The sequence below is a fragment of the Aquarana catesbeiana genome, linkage group LG03 (genome assembly GCF_042186555.1).
Source record: "Aquarana catesbeiana isolate 2022-GZ linkage group LG03, ASM4218655v1, whole genome shotgun sequence".
NCBI classification, from domain to species: Eukaryota; Metazoa; Chordata; class Amphibia; order Anura; family Ranidae; genus Aquarana; species Aquarana catesbeiana.
In genome coordinates, this window is record NC_133326.1 from 73404797 (window position 1) to 73427409 (window position 22613).

Here is a 22613-nt window from a genome sequence, read left to right on the forward strand (position 1 = left end):
TTTAAAATGGCCGTTTTTTTTGGGAGCAGTGATTTTAATAATGCTTAAAGTAAAACAATAAGAATGAAATATTAATTTAAATATCACGCCTGGGGGGTGTCCTTAGTATGCCTGTAAAGTAGCGCATCTTTCCCATGTTTATAACAGTACCATAGCAAAATGACATTTCTAAAGGAAAAAATGTAATCTAAAACTGCTCGGGGCTGTAATGTATTGTCGGATCCCGGCAATATAGATAAAAATCTTTTTTAAAAATGGCGTGGGTCCCCCCCCCAGTGCATTACCAGGCCCTTTGGGTCTGCTATGAATATTAAGGGGAACCCTATGCCAAAATGTTTTTAAAAAATGGCGTGGGGGTCCTCCAGGCCCCCAGGCACTATATACTCTGAAAAGCAGTATATATACTATAGGGCCTGGCCTATATACTCTGCAGAAAAACTGGGCCTTAGGTGTTGGTGGTACTAGAACACTGTAACACCTCACAGTTACTTTTGTTGGATGCAGGAACGGGCCCTACTGTGAAATATTATATCAAAAATTGTAATTACATGGTCCTGTTAAACAGGGGCAGAAAAATTGGGCCTTTGGTTTTGGTGGCACCAGAACACTGTAACCCCTCACAGTTACTCTGGGTCACTAAGGATCACAATATCCGTAACTACCTCCTCCCAGCCATGTACAACTTTAGGTTTCTGAGGACTGAAAACCATCCCTTGAAGACTGCTGCTGAGTGTTATCCTCTACATCCATGCTGACACAATCCTCCTCTTCTTCCTGTGTTTGTTGGGCCCAAGGAATGCTATCTGGATAAAGGGGGTCCTGAGAGGTAAGGAAGTCCTCCTCTCCTTCCCGCTGTTCTGCCTCAAGTGCCCTGTCCATGATTACATGAAGCGTGTGCTCCAACAGGAAGACTAGAGGGACATTGTCACTGATGTATGCATTGTCACTGCTCACCAACCTTGTGGCCTCCTCAAATGGTGACAGGACAGTGCATGCATCCTTGATCAGTAGCCACTGGTGTGACGAAAAAAAGCTAAGCTCCCCTGACCCTGCCCTGGTGCCATACTAACACAGGTACTCATTGATGGCCCTCTGTTGTGTGTGCAGCTGCTACAGCACTGCCCACATTGAGTTCCACCTGGTGGGCATGTCACAAATGAGGCGGTTGGTGGGCAGGTTGCATTCCCTTTGAATGTCAGCCGGCCGAGCACTGGCATTGTATGACCGGCAGAAATGACCACAGACTTTTCTGGCCTTCCTCAGGAGCTCTTGTAAGCCTGGGTACCTGGTCAAGAACCACTGCGCCACCAAATTCAGGCTGTGCTCCAACAACACTGAACCCTGTCCTGCATCCTTCCCTGCTGCCAGCAGAGTTACCCAGTGCGCCATGAAGGAAAGATAACGTCCATGCCCATGCCTGCTGGACTATGAGTCAGTGGTAATATAAACCTTATTGCTGTCCGACCTGTCCAGTGAGGCCAAAACATTACCTTCCGCATGCTGGTAGAGAGCCTGAATGGCCTTCCATGAAAAGAAATGACGTTTTGGAACCTGACACTGAGGTACAGCACATTCCACAAATTCACGAAAGGGGGCAGAGTCTACCTGCTGAAAAGGCAGCAGCTACAATGCTAGCAATTTGGCCAAGCTAGCATTTAGTCACTGAGCATGTGGATGGCTGGAACCAAATTTATTTTTACGGTTCAGCAACTGGGTTAGGGAAATTTGCCTGCTAAAATCAGATGGTGGTGTACTGCTAGCAGATTGGCTGCAAGTACTTGGAACACTTATTGCTATACTTTCATTCCTCTCAGTGCAGGTTTTTGAGAGGACTGGAGGTATAGCAGGGTTGGAGATCCCAGATGGAATCAAGGAGAAGTCTGCCTTTTTCTTTGATGTACACACTGCATTAGATACTGTGTACACCACCAGAAGAGTAGTAACTGTACACACTGTATTAGATACTGTGTATACCACCAGAAAAATAGTAGAAACTGTACACACTGTATTAGATACTGTGTACACCGCTTGCACAATATTAGAAACTGTACAATGGCTGCACTGTATTGTATACTGTGTACACCACCAGAAATGTAGTAGAAACTGTGCACACTGTACTAGATACTGTGTGCACTGCCTGAAGTGTATTAGAAACTGTACACACTGTATTGGATACTGTGTACACCACCTGCACTATATCAGAAACTGTACAACAGCTGCACTGTATTGTATATACTGTGTACACCACCAGAAGTGTAGTAGAAACTGTACACACTGTATAGATACTGTGCACACCCCCTGAATTGTAGTAGAAACTGTACACGCTGTATTAGATACTGTGTACACCACCAGAAAAGTAGTAGAGACTGTACACACTGTATTAGATACTGTGTACACTGCCTGCACTGTATTAGAAACTGTACAACGGCTGCACTGTATTGTGTACTGTGTACACCACCAGAAGTGTAGTAGAAACTGTACACACTGTATTAGATACTGTGTATACCGCCTTAAGGGTATTAGAAAGTATACACCACTAAATGCACTGTATATATATGCTACACTGAATGCAGAGTATATATATATATATGTATATACTAGACTGTATATACATATGTTGATACACTGCCTGAAGTGTATTATATACCCTACACTGCTGAATGCACTGTATATATATGCTACACTGAATGCAAAAAAAAAAAAAAAAAATATATATATATATATATATATATATATATATATATATATATATAGTTCCTTGCAAAAGTATTCACCCCCTTGGCATTTTTCGCGTATTGTTGCCTCACAACCTGGAATTAACATGGATTGTTTGAGGATTTGCATCATTTAATTTACAGAACATGATCACAACTTTGAAGATGTTTTTTTTATTGTGAAGCAAACAACAAAAAGGACAAATTAACAGAAAAAGTCAATGTGCATAACTATTCTCCCCCCTAAAGTCAATACTTTGTCGAGCCACCTTTTGCGGCTATCACAGCTCCAAGTCACTTTGGATAAGTCTCTATGAGCTTCCCACATCTTACCTCTGGGCTTTTTGCCCATTCCTCCTTGCAAAACTGCTCCAGCTACTTCTTGTTGTATGGTTTGCGCTTGTGAACAGCAATCTTTAAGTCTGACCACAGATTTTCTATTCGATTGAGGTCTGGGCTTTGACTAGGCCATTCCAACACATTTACATGTTTCCCCTTAAACCACTCAAGTGTTACTTCAGCAGTGTGTTTGGGGTCATTGTCCTGCTGGAAGGTGAACCTCCTTCATAGCCTCAAATCACACACAGAGTGGTACAGGTTTTGCTCAAGAATATCCCTGTATTTAGCACCATCCATCTTTCCCTCAACTCTGACCAGTTTCCCAGTCCCGACTGCTGAAAAACATCCCCACAGCATGATGGTGCCCTAACCATGTTTCACTGTGGGGATGGTGTTCTTTGGGTGATGTGATGTGTTGGGTTTGCGCCAGACATAGCGTTTTCTTTGATGGCCAAAAAGTTCAATTTTAGTCTCATCAGACCAGAGCACCGTCCTCCATACATTTTGGGAGTCTCCCACATGCCTTTTCATGAACTCAAAATGTGCCGTTTTGTTTTCTGCTGAAAGTAATGGCTTTCTTCTGGCCACTATGCCATAAAGCCAAACTCTATGGCGCGTACAGCTTATTGTCGTCCTATGTACAGATACTCCAATCTCTGCTGTGGAACTCTGCAGCTCCTCCAGGGTTACTGTTAGGTGCAATTCTCAACTAAATTGCCTCTAGTTTATATTGCTTTGCCAAATTTAGCTCTTAAAGAAGCAAGACACAGAATCAGGAGTATCTGTATATCAGTTCCGAGCATAAAAGGTCCCGTACTGAACTGTTGCTGCCCTCCTTTATTGAAGCATTTATAGGGCTGGTTACACAAACATAGGTTTCAGCAAAATTTCCATATAGGGTAACAAGCAGTATATTTCAACATATAATGTAACAAGCAGTTTATTTCAGCATACATCACGTGCTGGACACTCATTTAGGCGAAAACCTCAGGCTACGTCTTGCAACATATACTGACACGTACACATAGTGCAGAGAAATGACAAACAACTTAAGTAGAACTCTAATCCATTATTTCCAACCTTATCAATTTCCCCCTTTGACATCATCCTCTCCACGATTCTGGGTCCTTGCAAACAAGTGAACAGCCGATACTTCAAAGAGTACTATCCCTGACCGCGGGTTGTCAGAGGAGGATAAGTCTTCTCTATTTACCCTCATCCCTCAAATCCATACCTGCATCTTATAAGCAAAGAGAATAGAAAAGGGGTGATGTCAAGTTACCCTTTTTGTCATTAGAGTTCCTAATACCTTTCTCTTTCTATTCTGTCTGTTCATGCCTTAATCTTCCCATATAAGCAACAGTTTATCACGGTAAGCAGTACAAAAGCTAAAATTAGAATAAGTATCGGATTGAGCATCCAGTTAAGAATTGCCGTAGCAGTGGGTGACCATCCAGCAAATACATCATACCAGTGATGTGTTGTTTCATCTCTTATTTGTGAGGATAAATGTATTAATTTCCCTTTATCTATAACCGCAGATATTAGATTATTTTGAAGGGTATGTTCTTGTGTCTCTATGTGTTTTCGAAGTATTTCGGACTCATTTAAGATTTGCCGTAAGGGCTCTAATGATATTATAAAAGGTGTAGTATCAGTAAGATTATCTACCGTCCATTCTAGATTAAATATTCTATGTGCATCTGGTTCAAAAAGGAAAGTGTCATTCTGCCATTTAAGCATTTTAACATTCTTTACGCATTCTGAAAAAGGGGCCGTTTTATTTAAACTTTCCATAGTTTCCTGATCATTTGTGACTAAACAAATATGTTGTGGTCCTATCTCCATAAATCTGTTTCCTACACCTACTGGTAATCTCTGAAACCTACATATGTTAGATTGATGTTTCAATAAGCAAGGTTCATAGACTGGAGAACTTCTTCCACAGACTATTCCCTTATTAGTTTTAGCACATAGACTTAGATCATGAGTCATGTTTTGTGTATCTACATAGTGTCCATAAATCTCAGGGTACCAAAATTCAGATAGATCCTTTCCTATCAGGAGTGGCATCACTATTAACTTACACATTACCTGGACCTCCTCCACTTTGTATACATTAAATCTTCCAGCACACCATCTTTCCTCACATTCAACTTCTTTTCCTGGTACTTCAAACCATGTACTTTCTAAATTTAAACCCTTGAAATAGTTCATCCAAGTGCGATAATTCCCTAATCGTAGCTCATCTCGAGCTCTATTAATTTGAATGTGATAAGATAGTGTAGAAAAAGCACACTGAGTAATGTTTATGAACTTCTGATTTGCTTTCCACAACTCCAGACTGGCTAGTGCTGTGTGATTAACCATAATATTGAGATATTTAGTTAATTGTACCTGGCTAATTTGTGTTGCGAATGTTGTAGGTAACCATTTGCTTGTGATTATTAAACTATCAGCTATGTGACTTCCTGCACGTTTCCACTTATTTTGTATCATTTCCATCTGTATCCCATTCATTATTCCCATTCCGGTTCCTGCAGCCCTGAGAACTGTATCATACCATTCTCGGCGATACCTACATTCTGGTAGCTGGGGAAAAGTTACATTAAATTTGATTTTTGTTTTCTGTTGTGATACCAAAACATTTATGCAAGATCTAGGAATAGGAGTTAATACAGAGGATTCGAAGATGGTGGGTAGAGCGTCCTCTATCTTTATATTGAAACCATAATGTTTCCATTGTATATATCCTCCTGTTGTGTTTTCCCATTTCCTTGCTGGTACAAAATACCATGCGGTACAAATATAAGTTGCAGATTGATTGGTACTAAGAGGACCTGTTAGATTGAATTGCCCACTTCCCCTTGCTGGTCTAGGACCTTTTCCCTTCTGTGCTGTCTCGTATTCTTTTGAATTCGGAGTTCTAAGTAACTGTAGTAATTTGTCTTTTACTTCCCTCCATGTTTCAGATGGACCTAACTTATGACATTTATGCGGTGTGTTATTAAAGGGCCATGTTAAATTGTCCCTCCAATGGAAAGTTATGTTTACTTGTGATTGTGATTTGGCTTTTATCCACACTACTGGTGAATCCATATTCTGCATCATGTAAAAAGGACCCTCCTGCCCTGACACCGTGAAATTTCCTACCGTATACCATTTGTAGTAAGGATATTGCGTTATACTCTTATCCTGATTTACCCATCTAAGATCAGTACTATTTTCATGAACTGTTACATTGATACCGGGAGTCCAAGCATAACTTAAAGTACTAAAGAAATATATCAGAAACAAAGGCTTCATTTTTCTTCTCCTTTCTTGCAGTGGGAAGCGTGTATCCAGGCTGCTTTTCCTTCCAATTTCACTGAAGTGGCTGTAGTTAGAAGCACTTTATAAGGACCTTCAAATCTAGGTTCCAATGTCTTTCTGGTGTGCTTCTTAACATATACATAATCTCCTGGTAGCAGTGTATGTGTACCTGCTATTGAGTTAGGGTCTGAAAGAGAAGAATACACACTTTTGTGGATCTTAGTTAGACGTTGTTGTAATTGTATCACATATGCAGTCAAACTATCACATTGCAATTGCATACACTGTGGAAAGTATAAACCTAATCTAGGTGCATTCCCAAAAAGTATTTCATATGGGGACAATCCTGTTTTCCCTGTTGGAGTGTATCTTATGGAGAACAAAGCCAAAGGCAGGCATTCAGGCCATGGCTTGTTTAACTCTTGCATGGCTTTCTGTATTTTTAGCTTTATTGTCCCATTTACTCTTTCCACTGACCCTAAACTCTGTGGGTGATAAGGGGTGTGGAAACTTTGTTGAACCCCTAACATGGTCATCACATTCTGCATGATTTCTCCTGTAAAGTGTGTCCCCCTATCTGATTCTATGGTTTCAGGAAGACCAAACCTAGGTATTAACTCAGTGATCAGTTTCTTGGCTGTGGCTTTTGCTGTAGCTGATTTTACTGGATAACTTTCGGGCCAACCTGAAAATAAATCGATACACACGAGGACAAATTCAAAGGGGCCGCTCTTGGGCATTTGTATGTAGTCAATTTGCAGTCTCTGGAAGGGGTATTGGGCCCGGACCTGGTGTTTTCGTGGGGTTTTTACTTTCTGTCCTGGGTTATTCAGGAGACAGATTTGGCAGGCTGAACAGTAGTTTCTCGCAGTACTACTGAATCCAGGGGCGAGCCATCTTTGGTTCACAATCCTATACATGGAATTGGAACTGACATGTGTGGGTAGGTGAACTGCCGCTGCCATTGCTGGGTACAGAGAGGCAGGTAGGCATACTTTGCCTCCTTCCCTCCATACATTGTCAAGGTCTGGTGCTGCTCCCATCCTGACCCACTTATGTTTCTCGCTCTCCCCTGCTTGCTCCTGTAATTTACTCAGCTGCTGCCATGTTGGTTCTGGGATACTCACCTCTACCGCTGCTAAGGTCTCAGGGCCTCCTTCCCCTAGAGCTGCCTGTTTTGCAGTCAAATCTGCAAATGCATTTCCTTTTGCCTCAATTGTTTTTGCGCTCGTGTGTGCCGCTATCTTCATGATGGCCACTCGTTTAACCTTTTGAAGATTGTTCAGGACTCTCTTAATCCCTTCTCCATGTTTTACAGGTGTACCTGCTGCTGTCAGATAACCTCTAGCCCTCCATATGTGGCCATAATCGTGCGCTACACCATAAGCGTAGGCAGAGTCAGTGTAAATATTCCCTTCTCGTCCTTTAAAGTATTCTAGGGCTTGTTCTAAAGCTTTTAATTCTGCTTCCTGTGCTGACATGTGGGCTGGTAAGGGCTGTGCTTCAATCACCTGTGTACCAGTCACTACAGCATACCCTGTGTGATATTTACCCTTGTCATCAGCAAACCTGCTGCCATCTATATACAAGGTGTGCTCAGCATTTAAAATTGGTGTATCTGTAACATGTGGGAATCCCATTGTCTCCTGTTCCATGAGCTGAAAACAATCGTGCTCATCTATCTCTTTAAACAGAAGGGTGTCAGTTTCCTCATCTCCTTCCTTTTTAGCACTATTAGCACTATCATTATCATTCCCCCTTGCCAAATCTGGTGACTGAAGAGGCAAAAAGGTGGCCAAATTTAAAGTTGTACAGCGCTGAAAAGTGACATTTGGAGGTAAAAGTAAAGTACACTGTAACCTTAATTGCCTAGCCATGGAAATGTGTTTGGGCTGAACTTGAGACAAGATTGCATGTATGTCATGTGTTGTGTGTACTACAACTGGATTGTCTAGAACAATTTCTGATGACTTATCTATGATTATTGATACTGCTGCTACCGCCCGTACACAGGACGGTGAACCTCTGGACACTGGATCTAATGCTGCTGAAAAGTAAGCGACGGGTCTTTGTTTTACATGTGCCTGTGTCAAAACACCTGTGGCGTGTCCAGTGATCTCAGCAATGTACAGATGAAATGTCTTGGTGTAATCTGGTATACCGATAGCCGGTGCAGAAATCAATAACCTTTTCAAAATGACAAACGACTCATAAGCTACTTCTGTAAGCATATACGGTACAATTTTCAAACAATCGTATAATGGCTGCATCAAAGCGCTAGCGTGTGGTATCCATTGTCTACAATATAACACAATACCTAAAAACATACGCAATTGTTTGAAATTTCGTGGGGGTAACATTCCCTTTATTACTTGAACCCTCTCCTCAGTGAGATGTCTTGTACCCTGTGATATACAATGTCCCAAAAAGATAACTTTTTCCTGACACACTTGCAACTTTTTCTTATTAACCTTGCAACCTTTTTCTGCCAAAAATCGCAACAAATTACATTTTATGTCTGCATAAATCCTCCCCATCCTGCCAGGTTGCTTCATGTGTATTCATTAACTGTGTCACAAATCTACAGAAAGCAGCTGGCTTTGCTACCGGGTCTGGGGCGCTCTGTATTAATGCCATAAGGGTGTCTGCTGACCATGGTGCCCAAGTCCTTATTTGCATCCTACGAGTAACAGTAGGTGGGGCGTCTGGATGGGCTGCTTGTCCAAATTCTGGATTATTTACCTGTACAATGCGTGTATCAGTGCGTACGGGGGCTACAGTTTCTGGATGAGGTTTTTGTGCCTCACAATGCACACATTCTATTGCCCATTCTGGGTTCTGTGCTCCACAAACCTGACAAACCCATCCTCTCCCCTCAAGTACAGGATATATCTTGTGTGGTTTATGTTCTATGTCAGTATATGGGGGTGGGATGGCTGAGCTGGGGTCAATCAGAGCCTCAACATTTTTTTGTTCTTCTATCTTTCATATCCCAACCATCACAATCTGGATTATATTTCCACCCCTCTTCTTTCGCTCTATTTGAGACCTTAATTAAGCATTGAACCTGACGCATCCATTGCTTCTCTAACACCTCTCCTTGTCTGTCCCTTTTTATTTCACTCCATACATCCGGGTCTAAGCCTGCTGCTCCTTTTACCTTAAATTTACAAAAGACATCCTTTAAGTCCTGTGCTTCGTCTTTCCCATAGATGTTCTTAATTATCTGTGGCACCGTATAATGCGCCACAATTCCCTGACGGGGTTTCGTGTTCTGCTGGCCCATTCTGGCAGTCCGTGCCTAGGTAGCGTGTGGGACACTTAGTGTACAATATAAAACACTGAAAAAGCTACACTAGTTCCTCGTTGCCTTCCTCCTAGGGTGCCAGAATACTAAAAACCTCTCCGGGATGAGATTTCTGAAATCGAATTACCCTATATGCTAGCCAACTGACAAATATTATGACCAGACTGACGGCTACAACATATACAAGCATTCCTTTAAGTGGCCAGGTATCTGACTAGATCACCGGGCTTATGGAGACCTTATTCCCCCCGTATCTGGGATCCCTCTCATGCACTCTTATCCCTGCTTTATGGAGCATACAGGGCTTATACTCTCAACCCGCCTATGGTTTATGAATTAGATGTGAGGTTAAGCATAAGCGTCAGACCCCCCCGAAAGGGCGCATTCCGTTGCTTAGTTCGGCAATCCCCTTCTAACTCATACCATCCTTGACAAGGCTCATTCACTTTCTCAACAAGACAGACAGACAACAAATAACAAATAATTCCAGCAATATAAACCAAAATGTGCAGTAATTCTAGACTCACCACTACAGAGGCTGGTGTTTTAAAACCAGGAGAACCGTAACTGACAGAACGGATAGGCACAAATCAGGGGAGCACAGAATATAAGAAAAATAAAGCTTTTTCTTACCTGGCCAGGTTTTCAATCTGTGGTTCCCGGAATGCCTGTTCCTTTTGTTCCGTCAGTCTCATTCATCCACCTCTTGTAGTATCATCGGTGAGTCCCTGTGTTCGGGCGCCAGAACTGTTAGGTGCAATTCTCAACTAAATTGCCTCTAGTTTATATTGCTTTGCCAAATTTAGCTCTTAAAGAAGCAAGACACAGAATCAGGAGTATCTTTATATCAGTTCCGAGCATAAAAGGTCCCGTACTGAACTGTTGCTGCCCTCCTTTATTGAAGCATTTATAGGGCTGGTTACACAAACATAGGTTTCAGCAAAATTTCCATATAGGGTAACAAGCAGTATATTTCAACATATAATGTAACAAGCAGTTTATTTCAGCATACATCACGCGCTGGACACTCATTTAGGCGAAAACCTCAGGCTACGTCTTGCAACATATACTGACACGTACACATAGTGCAGAGAAGTGACAAACAACTTAAGTAGAACTCTAATCCATTATTTCCAACCTTATCAGTTACCTTAGGTCTCTGTGCCGCCTCTCTGATTAATGTCCTCCTTGCCTGGTCCATGAGTTTTGGTATGTGGCCATCTCTTGGCAGGTTTGCTGTTGTGCCATGTTCTTTCCATTTGGTTATGATAGATTTGATGGTGCTCCTAGGGGTCATCAAAGATTTGGATTTTTTTTATAACCTAACCCTGACTTGTACTTCTCAACAATATTGTCCCTCACTTGTTTGGAGAGTTCCTTGGTCTTCATGGCATTGTTTGGTTAGTGGTGACTCTTGCTTAAGTGTTGCAGCCTCTGGGGCCTTTCAAAAAAAGGTATGTATATGTAATGACAGATCATGTGACACTTAGATTGCACACAGGTGGACATAATTTCACTAATTATGTGACTTCTGAAGGTAATTGGTTGCACCAGAGCTTTTTATGGGCTTCATAACAAAGGGGGTGAATACATACGCACATGCCAATTATTTTTTATTTTTGAAAAATAGTTTTATGTATATATTTTTCTAATTTTATTTCACCAACCTAGACTATTGTGTTCTGATCCATCACATATAATTCAGATGAAAAAAAAAATTAAACTAAAGGCTGTAATGTAACAAAATAGGTAAAAAGCCAAGGGGGGTGAAAACTTTTGCAAGGCACTGTATATATACTAGATTGTATATATAATAATACACCGCCTGAAGTGTATTAGAAACAGTACACCACCGATTGCACTGTAGATATAGGCTACACTGAATGCAAAGTGTGTATATATATATATATATATATATATATATATATATATATATATATATATATATATATATATATATATATATATTAATACACCGCCTCAAGTGTATTAAAGACAGTATATATTGCCTGCACTGACTGAATATCGAGTAAACACTGACTATACAGTCTATGCTAAATGCAGTGTATGTATATATAACGAATTGCCGGTCCGACAATACACATTCATTGATAAAAACAGCATGGGAATTCCCCACAGGGGAACCCCGAACCAAAATTTAAAAAAAAATTATGTGGGGTCCCCCTAAATTCCATACCAGGCCCTTCAGGTCTGGTATGGATATTAAGGGGAACCCCGGTCAAAATGAAAAAAAAAATGGCGTGCGGTCCCCCACAAAATCTATACCAGACCCTTCAGGTCTGGTATGGATTTTAAGGGGAACCCCGCGCCAAAATTTAAAAAAAAAAGGCGTGGGGTCCCCCTAAAAATCCATACCAGACCCTTATCCGAGCACGCAACCTGGAAGGTCGCAGGAAAAGAGGGGGACGATAGAGCGGCCCCCCTCCTGAACCGTACTAGGCCACATGCCCTCAACATTGGGAGGGTGCTTTGGGGTAGCCCCCCAAAACACCTTGTCCCCATGTTGATGAGGACAAGGGCCTCATCCCCACAACCCTGGCCAGTGGTTGTGGGGGTCTGCGGGCGGGGGGCTTATTGGAATCTGGAAGCCTCCTTTAACAAGGGGACCCCCAGATCCCGGCCCTCCCCCCTGTGTGAAATGGTAAGGGAGTACAAAAGTACCCCTACCATTTCACAAAAAACTGTCAAAAATGTTAAAAATGACAAGAGACAGTTTTTGACAATTCCTTTATTTAAATACTTCTTCTTTCTTCTTTCTTCTATCTTCTATCTTCCTTCGGTTTCTTCCTCCATCTTCTTCTTCTTCTGGTTCTTTTGGTTCTTCCTCCGGTGTTCTTGTCCGGCATCTTCCTTGTGGCGTTGGTGTCTTCTTCCCTTCTTCTTCTCTGGCCACGCCGCATCCATGATGGCATGGAGGGAGGCTCCCGCTGTGTGACACTTCTCTCTTCATCTTCTTCTCTTCATCTTCTTCTCTTCATCTTCTTCTCATCATCTTCTTGTCTTCATCTTCTTTTCGGCCGTTCCGCATCCATGATGGCATGGAGGGAGGCTCCCACTGTGTGACGCTTCTTCTCTTCTGACGGTTCTTAAATAACGGGGGGCGGGGACACCCAGTGACCCTGCCCCCCCATGATGCACGGTGACTTGACGGGACTTCCCTGTGGCATCACGGGGAATGCCACAGGGAAGTCCCATCAAGTCCCTGTGTGTCAGAGGGGGGCGGTGCCACCCCGTTATTTAAGAACCGCCAGAAGAGGAGAAGCGTCACACAGCAGGAGCCTCCCTCCATGCCATCATGGATGCGGAGCAGCCTGAAAAGAAGATGAAGACAAGAAGATGAAGACAAGAAGATGAAGAGAAGATGAAGAGAGAAGCGTCACACAGCGGTAGCCTCCCTCCATGTCATCATGGATGCGGAGCGACCCGAGGAGAAGAAGGGAAGAAGACGCAGACGCCGCGGAGGAAGATGCCGGACGAGAACACCGGAGGAAGAACCAGAAGAACCAGAAGAAGAAGAAGATGGAGGAAGAAACCGAAGGAAGATAGAAGATAGAAGAAAGAAGAAAGAAAATAGAAGAAAGAAGAAAGAAGAAGCATTTAAATAAAGGAATTGTCAAAAACTCTCTTGTCATTTTTAACATTTTTAACATTTTTTAGTGAAATGGTAGGGGTACTTTTGTACCCCCTTACCATTTCACACAGGGGGGAGGGCTGGGATCTGGGGGTCCCCTTGTTAAAGGGGGCTTCCAGATTCCGATAAGCCCCCTTCCTGCAGACTCCCACAACCACCGGCCAGGGTTGTGGGGATGAGGCCCTTGTACTCATCAACATGGGGACAAGGTGTTTTGGGGGGCTACCCCAAAGCACCCTCCCAATGTTGAGGACATGTGGCCTGGTACAGTTCAGAGGGGCGCTCTCTTGTCCCCCCTCTTTTCCTGCGGCCTGCCAGGTTGCATGCTCGGATAAGGGTCTGGTATGGATTTTTGGGGGTACCCCAGGCAGTTTCGTTTTTTAAAAAAATGTTGGCGTGGGGTTCCCCTTAAAATCCATACCAGACCTGAAGGGTATGGATTTTGAGGGGGACCCCACGCCATTTTTAAAAAAAATTTTGGCCGGGGTTCCCCTTAACCACTTAAGGACCAGCCTCATTTTGGATTTTAGGTGTTTACATGTTTAAAACAGGTTTTTTTGCTAGAAAATTACTTAGAACCCCCAAACATTATATATGTTTTTTCTTCTAACACCCTAGAAAATAAAATGGCGGTTGTTGCAATACTTTTTTTTGCACCATGTTTGCGCAGCGTTCTTAAAAGCACACTTTTTCTGGAAAAAATTCACTTTGAATAAAAAAATAAGACAACAGTAAAGTTAGCCCAATTTTTTTTATATTGTGAAATATAATGTTACGCCAAGTAAATTGATATCCAACATGTCACGCTTGAAAATTGCGCCCGCTCGTGGAATGGCATTAAACTTTTACCCTCAAATATCTCCATAGGCGATGTTTAAAAAAATTCTACAGGTTGCATATTTTGCAGTACAGAGGAGGTCTAGGGCTAGAATTATTGCTCTCCCTCTACCGGTCTCGGCTATACCTCACATGTGTGGTTTGACCACCATTTTCATATGCGGGCTCTACTCGCGTATGCGTTCGCTTCTGCGCGCGAGCTCGTCGGGAGGGGGAGGTTTAATTTTTTTTTTATTTTTATTATTTATTTTACATTATTTTATTTATTTTTACACTGTTTTAAAAAAAAAAATTGTGTCACTTTTATTCCTATTACAAGGAATGTAAACATCCCTTGTAATAGAAAAAAGCATGACAGGACCTCTTAAATATGAGATCTGGGGTCAAAAAGACCTCAGATCTCATATTTACACTAAAATGCAATAAAAAAAGGTAATAAGGTAATTTAAATTAAAACATTTGAAAAAATGTGCCTTTAAGAGGCGTGGACGGAAGTGGCGTTTTGACGTTGCTTCTGCCCAGCAGTGTCATGGAGATGAGTGGGCGCCATCTTAGCCTCACTCGTCTCCAGGCACAAGACGGAGACAGATGGGATCGCCTCCGCCGCTACCAACGGCTCCGGTAAGCGCCGGAGAGCACCGGTTCGCGGCAGGAGGGGGGCCCCTCTCCCGCCACCGATAAAAGTGATCCCGCGGCGAATCCGCTGCAGGGACCACTTTTATCTGAAAGCCGGCCGCCGAACAAAAACGGGGATACCGGGGTTATGGCAGCTAGCTGCTGCTATAACAATGATATCCCCGTTCAAAGTTTGGACGTACATCGTCGTGCGGCGGTCGGTAAGTGGTTAATATCCATACCAGACCTGAAGGGCCTGGTATGGAATTTAGGGGGACCCCCACGTCATTTTTTTTTTAAATTTTGGTTTGGGGTTCCCCTGTGGGGAATTCCCATGCCGTTTTTATCAATTAACTTTTATGTGTATTGTCGGACCGGCAATTCATTAATAGCTGCGAGTAGTTTAAATTACTTTTTTTCCTTTGAAATTTCATTTTGCTGTCAGACTGTTCTAAACACGGGAAACATGCGCCCCTTTACAGGCATACTATAGACACCCCCCCGGTAAGAAATTTAAAGCGATATTACACTTTTATTGTTTCACTTTAAGCATTATTAAAATCACTGCTCCCGAAAAAACTTCCGTTTTTAAAACTTTTTTTTGCATTGATCCATGTCCCCTGGGGCAGGACCCGGGTCCCCAAACACTTTTTATGACAATACCATGAATATAAGCCTTTAAAATTAGCACTTTTGATTTCTACCATAGACTTTTAAAGGGTGTTCCGCGGCATTTGAATTTGCCGCGACCACCACAAATTGTTCGCTGTTCGGCGAACTTGCGAACAGCCGATGTTCGAGTCCAACATGAGTTCGACTCGAACTCGAAGCTCATCCCTAGTGAACACCCAATGTTCGTCTCGAACTTATGTTCCAATCGAACATCGAGCTCATCCCTACCCCTCACGGAGCCAGCTAGGAAATGGGGAAACAACAAGGAATGAGGTATACAAATACCTTCCCAAATGTGTGGATTTTTAAACAATGATTTCAATTATACCTGCATTCTAGTTATATTTGTGCCACAAAGAGGAATAATTTGCTGTTAATATATGATTTCATACTACTGGTGACTAACCATTACCAAGGTGGATCCTCAGTATGGGGATCCTCCTCACATAGTCTAATTTAAGGGTTATCACAAAGAGAACCAAAACAAAACAAAAACAAAGAGGGCAGTCAATATGAAATCTAAATACAATTCAAATAAGCACACCTAACAGTAACAGAGAATAAGCGTATGGCCTTAAGGTAAAATCCTAGCCTAAGTATATACAAAATATGTAACTTGCAATTTATAGAGGCTGCCTTCAAATGCTCAAGGAATCCCAATCGATATGAGCTATTAACCTCCAAATATGACCATAGCTAATCCCCTTAGAAATAGAATTAATGCCCATTTGTATCTTCCAAAACTGTATCTGTACATACACAGTCCTATATCTATGCCCAACAACATCCATATACATGGCCTATATACACAGCATCCAGCCACACACATACACCAAACATGCATCAACATCCATGCAAACACTCACGCATCCACCATACATCAGCCCAAACCTCCACTTACCTTACCCCTAAGCACAGATGCATATACACACACCCCATCATCCATCAACAAAACCTACCACCACATATCCTCAACACAACCCTAACCCCCACTAGTCAAAAACATAACTGTGCATCCATACACACTATCTATATCTCCTCATTTATCCTCCCCCTCAAAGCAAGCCAACCTATCCATAACCATCTCTCTCATCATTCCTATCACTACCATCCTAGCAATCAATGCTTTTCATGCTTCAGACAAAGCTACCATATCCCTATCCAAATCACTCGTCATCCCCAACAGGCACCCAAGCCCTCACATCACCCCAGTACTCAGTGTTCCACCACAAATATTCTACAAGCCAAAATCCATTGTTTTTAGCATGCTTGTAGTCAACTCTTCCTTGTAGAAAAAAGCAGTCCCGCTAATTTCCAAAGAGGAATGTCACCTTCTGACTCTGCATCCTAGGGTTCTGCCAATGGGTACAACCCCCCAGTCTTCGCAGTCCTCCCTGCTTCCTGACAGCCCTATACAAGGCACCAAGCTAGGTGCCAAACGCCAGCCGTAAGGACAACATGTGTCATCATCCTTGCCCAGACCTGTTCTTTCAATACAGATTTACTTTAGCAAGTGCTGACATATTTACCATTATTTGCATTAGGCAGATAAAAAACAAAAAACAAAAAAAAAACTGTTTTTCTCTTTTAAGAAATAAGAAATAATTTACTTTGCATTTACTTGATAAACTTCTGTGATATTTTTTCTCTGTGTTTTATGTGTATCAAAATAGTGTTCAGCTCACTATAACCGCATTGCTGTTCAACAGATTTAAATTGTAAATACAGTCAAATGAGAGACTTATCAAATGCCATGCTATTAGGAGTATTCCTCAGTTTCACCCATATGTTGCAAATGAATGTGTGTTTTGTTGATTAAAAAAAATGGCCAATTGCATTCTTGGCAAATAGGTTTGTATTAAAATTTCTCAAAACCAAATAAAGGCTTAATATTGCAACCAGTGGTGGAGCTATCAGGGTTGCAACAGTCGCCCCCATGACTGGGCCCTGCTGTTCTGTCACTGTGGGGAGACCCCAGGATGGCCAAATAGTGCTCAGGTTTGCACAGACTCGGGGGGTGGGACGGCCACGTGGTGACGTTTCAAGGAGCACACCAATCCTGAAGAATGTCTGCAGAGTGGCACTCTTGCTGGCCTGGATGGGACATCTCCCCCTCAGCTCTCCATCAGCTGGAGCCCACCCCCCTGCCAAGTTAATGTCTCCATTGCCGGTGCCATTTTGTTGAAGTTTGCCCATATACACAGAGTGGAGTTGGTCTTCAACAAAATGGCACTCAAAACCCACAACTATGGGACAAATGTTATTTGTGAATGAGATAAACTACACTGAATGGGCAGGTAATATGAAGAGGTGGAGTGGGAGAGCCGGGAGGAGAAGAGAAGAGGTTTAAAGATCAAAGCCAAGGTCTGCCTGAGCCTGTCCTGCACCCAAGCAATGGAGGAGGTGAGGTCAGTTTGACAGCTCCAGCCAATCCACACAGAGTCTATGGGGGGGTCACTGTGGTCACCAGAGTCCCCCCTCCACATCATACCCTTTACATCAAAGTCTGAAGGGTTCCCCCCAGTGCAAGGGAGAACTCTGCAGACCCTGATGTAAAGGGGAATGCTGCGGACCATGATGCAAAGGGGAACGCTGTAGACTTTGATGTAATGGGAGGGGCCACCTTACATCAGAGTTTCCCTTTACACTTGAGTTTGCAGCATTCCCCCTTACATCATGGTCCGCAGCATTCCCCGTAACATCAGAGTTCCCCTTTACATCAGGGCCTGCAGAGTTCTACCTTACACTGTGAGGGGGAACCCTGCAGACTCTGATGTAAAGGGGAATGCTGTGGACCATGATGTAAGGGGGACCATGGTCACCAGAGCACCACTTACATCAGAGTCTACAGCGTTCCCCTTTACATCATGGTCCGCCACATTTCCCTTTACATCAGAGTTCCCCTTTACATCAGGATCCACAGAGCTCTCCTCTTCATCGGGGTACGCTGTAAGGGGGAACCCCGTGGATTCTGATGGAAGGGAGAACTTTGTGGACTGTGATGTAAAGGGGAATTATGGAATCTGATGTAAAGGAGAACTCTGCAGATCCTGATTTAAAGGGGAACTCTGACATAAAGGGGAATGCTACAGACCCCGATGTAAGGGAGAGCTCTGATGTAAAGGGGAATGCTGCGGACTGCGATATAAAGGGGAATGCTATGGACTGTGATGTAAGGGTGGGGGTGTCAGCAGGTTCCCTTCATGGTTTCTTGCACCGGGGTCCTAAAGGTTCTAGTTACACTTGTGATTGCAACCAAAGCACCAGACAAAAATGTAAAAACTTTCCAAAGTTCCTAGCTACAAAAATGTAAAAACTTTCCAAAATTCCTAGCAACAACCAACAAGTACTTTGCATAGGAATTTAACTAATGCTAAAGTGAACCTGCCAAGACTGTAATTATCTGTCAATGTTGTGAGTCTCGTACAGTGCCAGTTCAAATACAGAGCATGATTCTACAGCATTACATATGGCTGCCCTGAATCTAGTCCAGAAATGGCAAGCTCCAGTCATTGATGGAAGCCGTGGCTGAGACAGGTGACAGGCACCCTGACAGATTCTCATCTCCGTGTTCCTAGACCCTTGTTACCTAATATTTTCTCTGTGGTCTTTGTATTATTGAAACAAACTGTTTTTACTTTCTTTTTTTTTTGAAGAATCCTCTTAGAATATGATGCACTTCTGAACTTGAATGAAATCAAAATTCTGTTTTAATGGATATGTTTACAGTGTTGATTTTTTTCCATTTCTTTCAGAGGAAGGTTTACTGCTCCTCTCTGACCTCCTATGCGTTAGTGCATCAATATATTGTGCTTAATGGAGTACAGGGTCTCCCTAGGCTCAAGTTTACCACAGAAAAGTACTTGAATCTCTTAGTTGTTGAACTTCTGGAAAACCATGTATTTATTTATTTGTGTGAGCTAATTTGTGAACTTTATTTTCTGCTCTAAGTTTCTTGAAAAACCTTCATTAAACTATACATTCAAAACTGCATAATTACACACGCAAAAAAGATTTGATTGGTGTAAGTCAGAGGTCCTAAATAACTTTACTTTAGGAAAAGTCAGTTTGACCTCAAAAACAGGATGTTTCCATAACTAATAAGATTTATGATGAGGACATACAACTCAACTGCACAAGGTGGAAGGGAGGAAGCAGATTATCTTATCAAATTTTTTTTTCTATGCAACTCTTTTGCATAAAAAATATTAGAAGATTGGACAATTAAAACTGTGTTAGACACAGCATATACTCATTTAATGTATATCTTAAACTAATAGATAGTATAATTTTCTATATATTTAACATAACGTTATATTATAAGAATAACATTGTGCAAGAAACAGCATATACTCATTTATGGTATATCAGTGTTGTAACTAGAACCTTCAGGGCCCTGGTGCAGGAAACCATGAAGGGCCACTGCTGACCCCTAGCCAGGGCTCTTTCTTCCGGGCTTGGGGCCCTTCCCACTAATACTTTATCCCCATCATGGGGCCCTTTATTATGGTCCTGCAGCGGGACCTTTCCATATGTTCTGCAGTGGGCCCACTTCCTGACATCTTGGGGCAACTTTTGTGACCCTTGTAGTTCCACCACTGATGTCAGTAGCTTTTTTTTTTACAATTTTATTTAATTACTTGTTATTTTTTAAAGTTTGTTTTAGGGAGCTTTGGGGAAATATCAGGGGTCCAAAAACACCTTTGATGTTTCACCTTTGAGACAGAAAAAAGAGATTGAGGACACAGCCCTCAAATTCCATCACTACAGCCTCAGCTGCACAGAATTAATGGACAGGAATAGCTCTGTACAGAGCTTCTTGTTCATTCACAAACTGAAGCTTAGTAAACACAGTTTACTATGCTTCAGTTATGAATGGAAACAGGAGCGTTCAGTACCGATTACTCACCGTGTCCATTCAGAAAAGGAAGGGGCTGGTAAATGATATATTTACCAGTCCCTACCCTAAGGGCAGCAGGAGACAAGTGACCTGGATAGGAATGTGGGTGGCATTTAGAGGAACCTTTGTCCTCCATTCTCCTCCTACAGGTGCTGAATACCTGTGGGAGGGAGAGGAGGAAAAGCTGGCTTTCAGCTGCTGCAAGAGGAAAATGGAGGGCATCAACTGTACTATATGCTGCCATCCCTGCCACTCCTATCCAAGTGTACAGGGGAGCCACACGGGCCCCCTGGGGCATGGGGTCGGGACACAATTGCGAGTCCCATGACCCCTATAGTTATGCCCCTGTGGTATATCTTGAATTTGTTTCTGTTTTTTGAGGGACTACTATTATTATATTATACATTGATGGTTCCCTTATGATTGCTTGGAGGCTACTTTTGTTTTTCTTCTTGGGGGTTTCTGGGGTAAATCAATATCACTGACAGGTTGCAAAATTATGTTTTCTAGAGACATTGCATGATGTTTTATTTATATTTGATTTAAAATGTTTCATGTAATGCTTTTTTGGAGAATATTACATGTAATAAAATATTAGACTTTTGTTTAATGTGCAGTATGATATGCAAATTGCTGTAAGTATAATATGTTACAATATCTATTGTGGACTCAGTATAGTATACCTTAATTGGTCCTTGGCTCACATTCTGTTTGTTAGTCACAATTTTATAAAATTGGCGCAGGTTTAGGCTCAGTTTCTTTCTTATATACATTAGCCATAGCATTAAGCATGTTGTTGAAGTTGCTTATGGTGTTTTATATTTAATTTTACTTGGAATGTAGATTGTATACAGTCCCTTCCATGCTTTACTAAAAAAACATGTTTTTAGTGCTCTTTCTGCCCTTGTTTTAGGCTCCGTTCACATATGCTGCAGCTGTGGCTCACAACATGGGGTCTGGTGTGTCCCTGTTCACTGATTCAGGTGCAAATTTTTACCTGAATTCGCAACTGAATCAGACCAGAAGACGCACAGGACCCTTCTTAAATGTAGACCGCGGCTGCCCCCGGAGCTCCATTGAGAGCCGGTCACACTCTCCTGTCATGCGAATTGGATGCGGGGAATACTGCATCCAATCCACGTATGTGAACCTGGCCTTAGAGATTTTGCTCACTTGCTTTCCATGTGGAAACATAGGAAATAGGTGGAAAATTGCCAAACAAGGGACAGACAGTATATTTTTCCAATAAGGGACACAGATTGCATGTTGGAACCTCTGGTGGAATCCCAATAGAGGCTCAAATAAAAATTGTACAAAAAAAAAAAAAGTTTGGGCTTGTGAGTTCCACTTCATGCATTTTCCTACCAGTTATTAAGACATATGAACAAATTGAGTTAAAAGGAATTTAAAGAATGTAGGATACACGGAGAAACAAGGGTTCTGATATAATGCTGTCTGGGAAGATAGTTTTGAATCATGTGATATAATGCTGGTTAAGGCATATTATAGTGGCTGGGATGTAATTGTCTCAATGTCAAATGCTACAATGCTGCTGGTAAATCCCATAATGGTGGGAAATATTATAATAGTTATTATGAGCACGTACTGTGGAGTCCATTTTGTCATGCCCAGAATTTATCATAGAAGCCTTTGCCCAAGGCCATTTGGCATCCTAGAGAAACCAAGGCCTTTACAAGCTCTTAAAAAGGCCATTGGTTTCTTGTAAGGTAAATGGCTTATTTTAAAACTGTAAGGGGGTGGAAAACCGCTAAAGAGCAGAGACTAAAAGAATATACTACAGCTGCAACAAAAAAACAACAAATATCGATGTGGCAAATAACAATAATAAAAAAGTGTAAGTGTGCTTGCAGTAAAAATACAATAATTAGTGACATAAATGGTGATCATAAATAATACATAAGAAAATGTAAAAAAATCCCAAAAAATAGAAGTGGATAAAGTTCATAAACACATCAAAAAGAATATTCATACAATATAGAAGTCTATTCATAGATCAAAGTAGAAGAAACCACTTGATGAGGCCAAATAGATCCAATAGAGGAAGATCAGGCATCCAAAGTGAAAATGTAAAAAAATCCCAAAAAATAGAAGTGGATAAAGTTCATAAACACATCAAAAAGAATATTGATACAATATAGAAGTCTATTCATAGATCAAAGTAGAAGAAACCACTTGATGAGGCCAAATAGATCCAATAGAGGAAGATCAGGCATCCAAAGTGAAAATGTAAAAAAATCCCAAAAA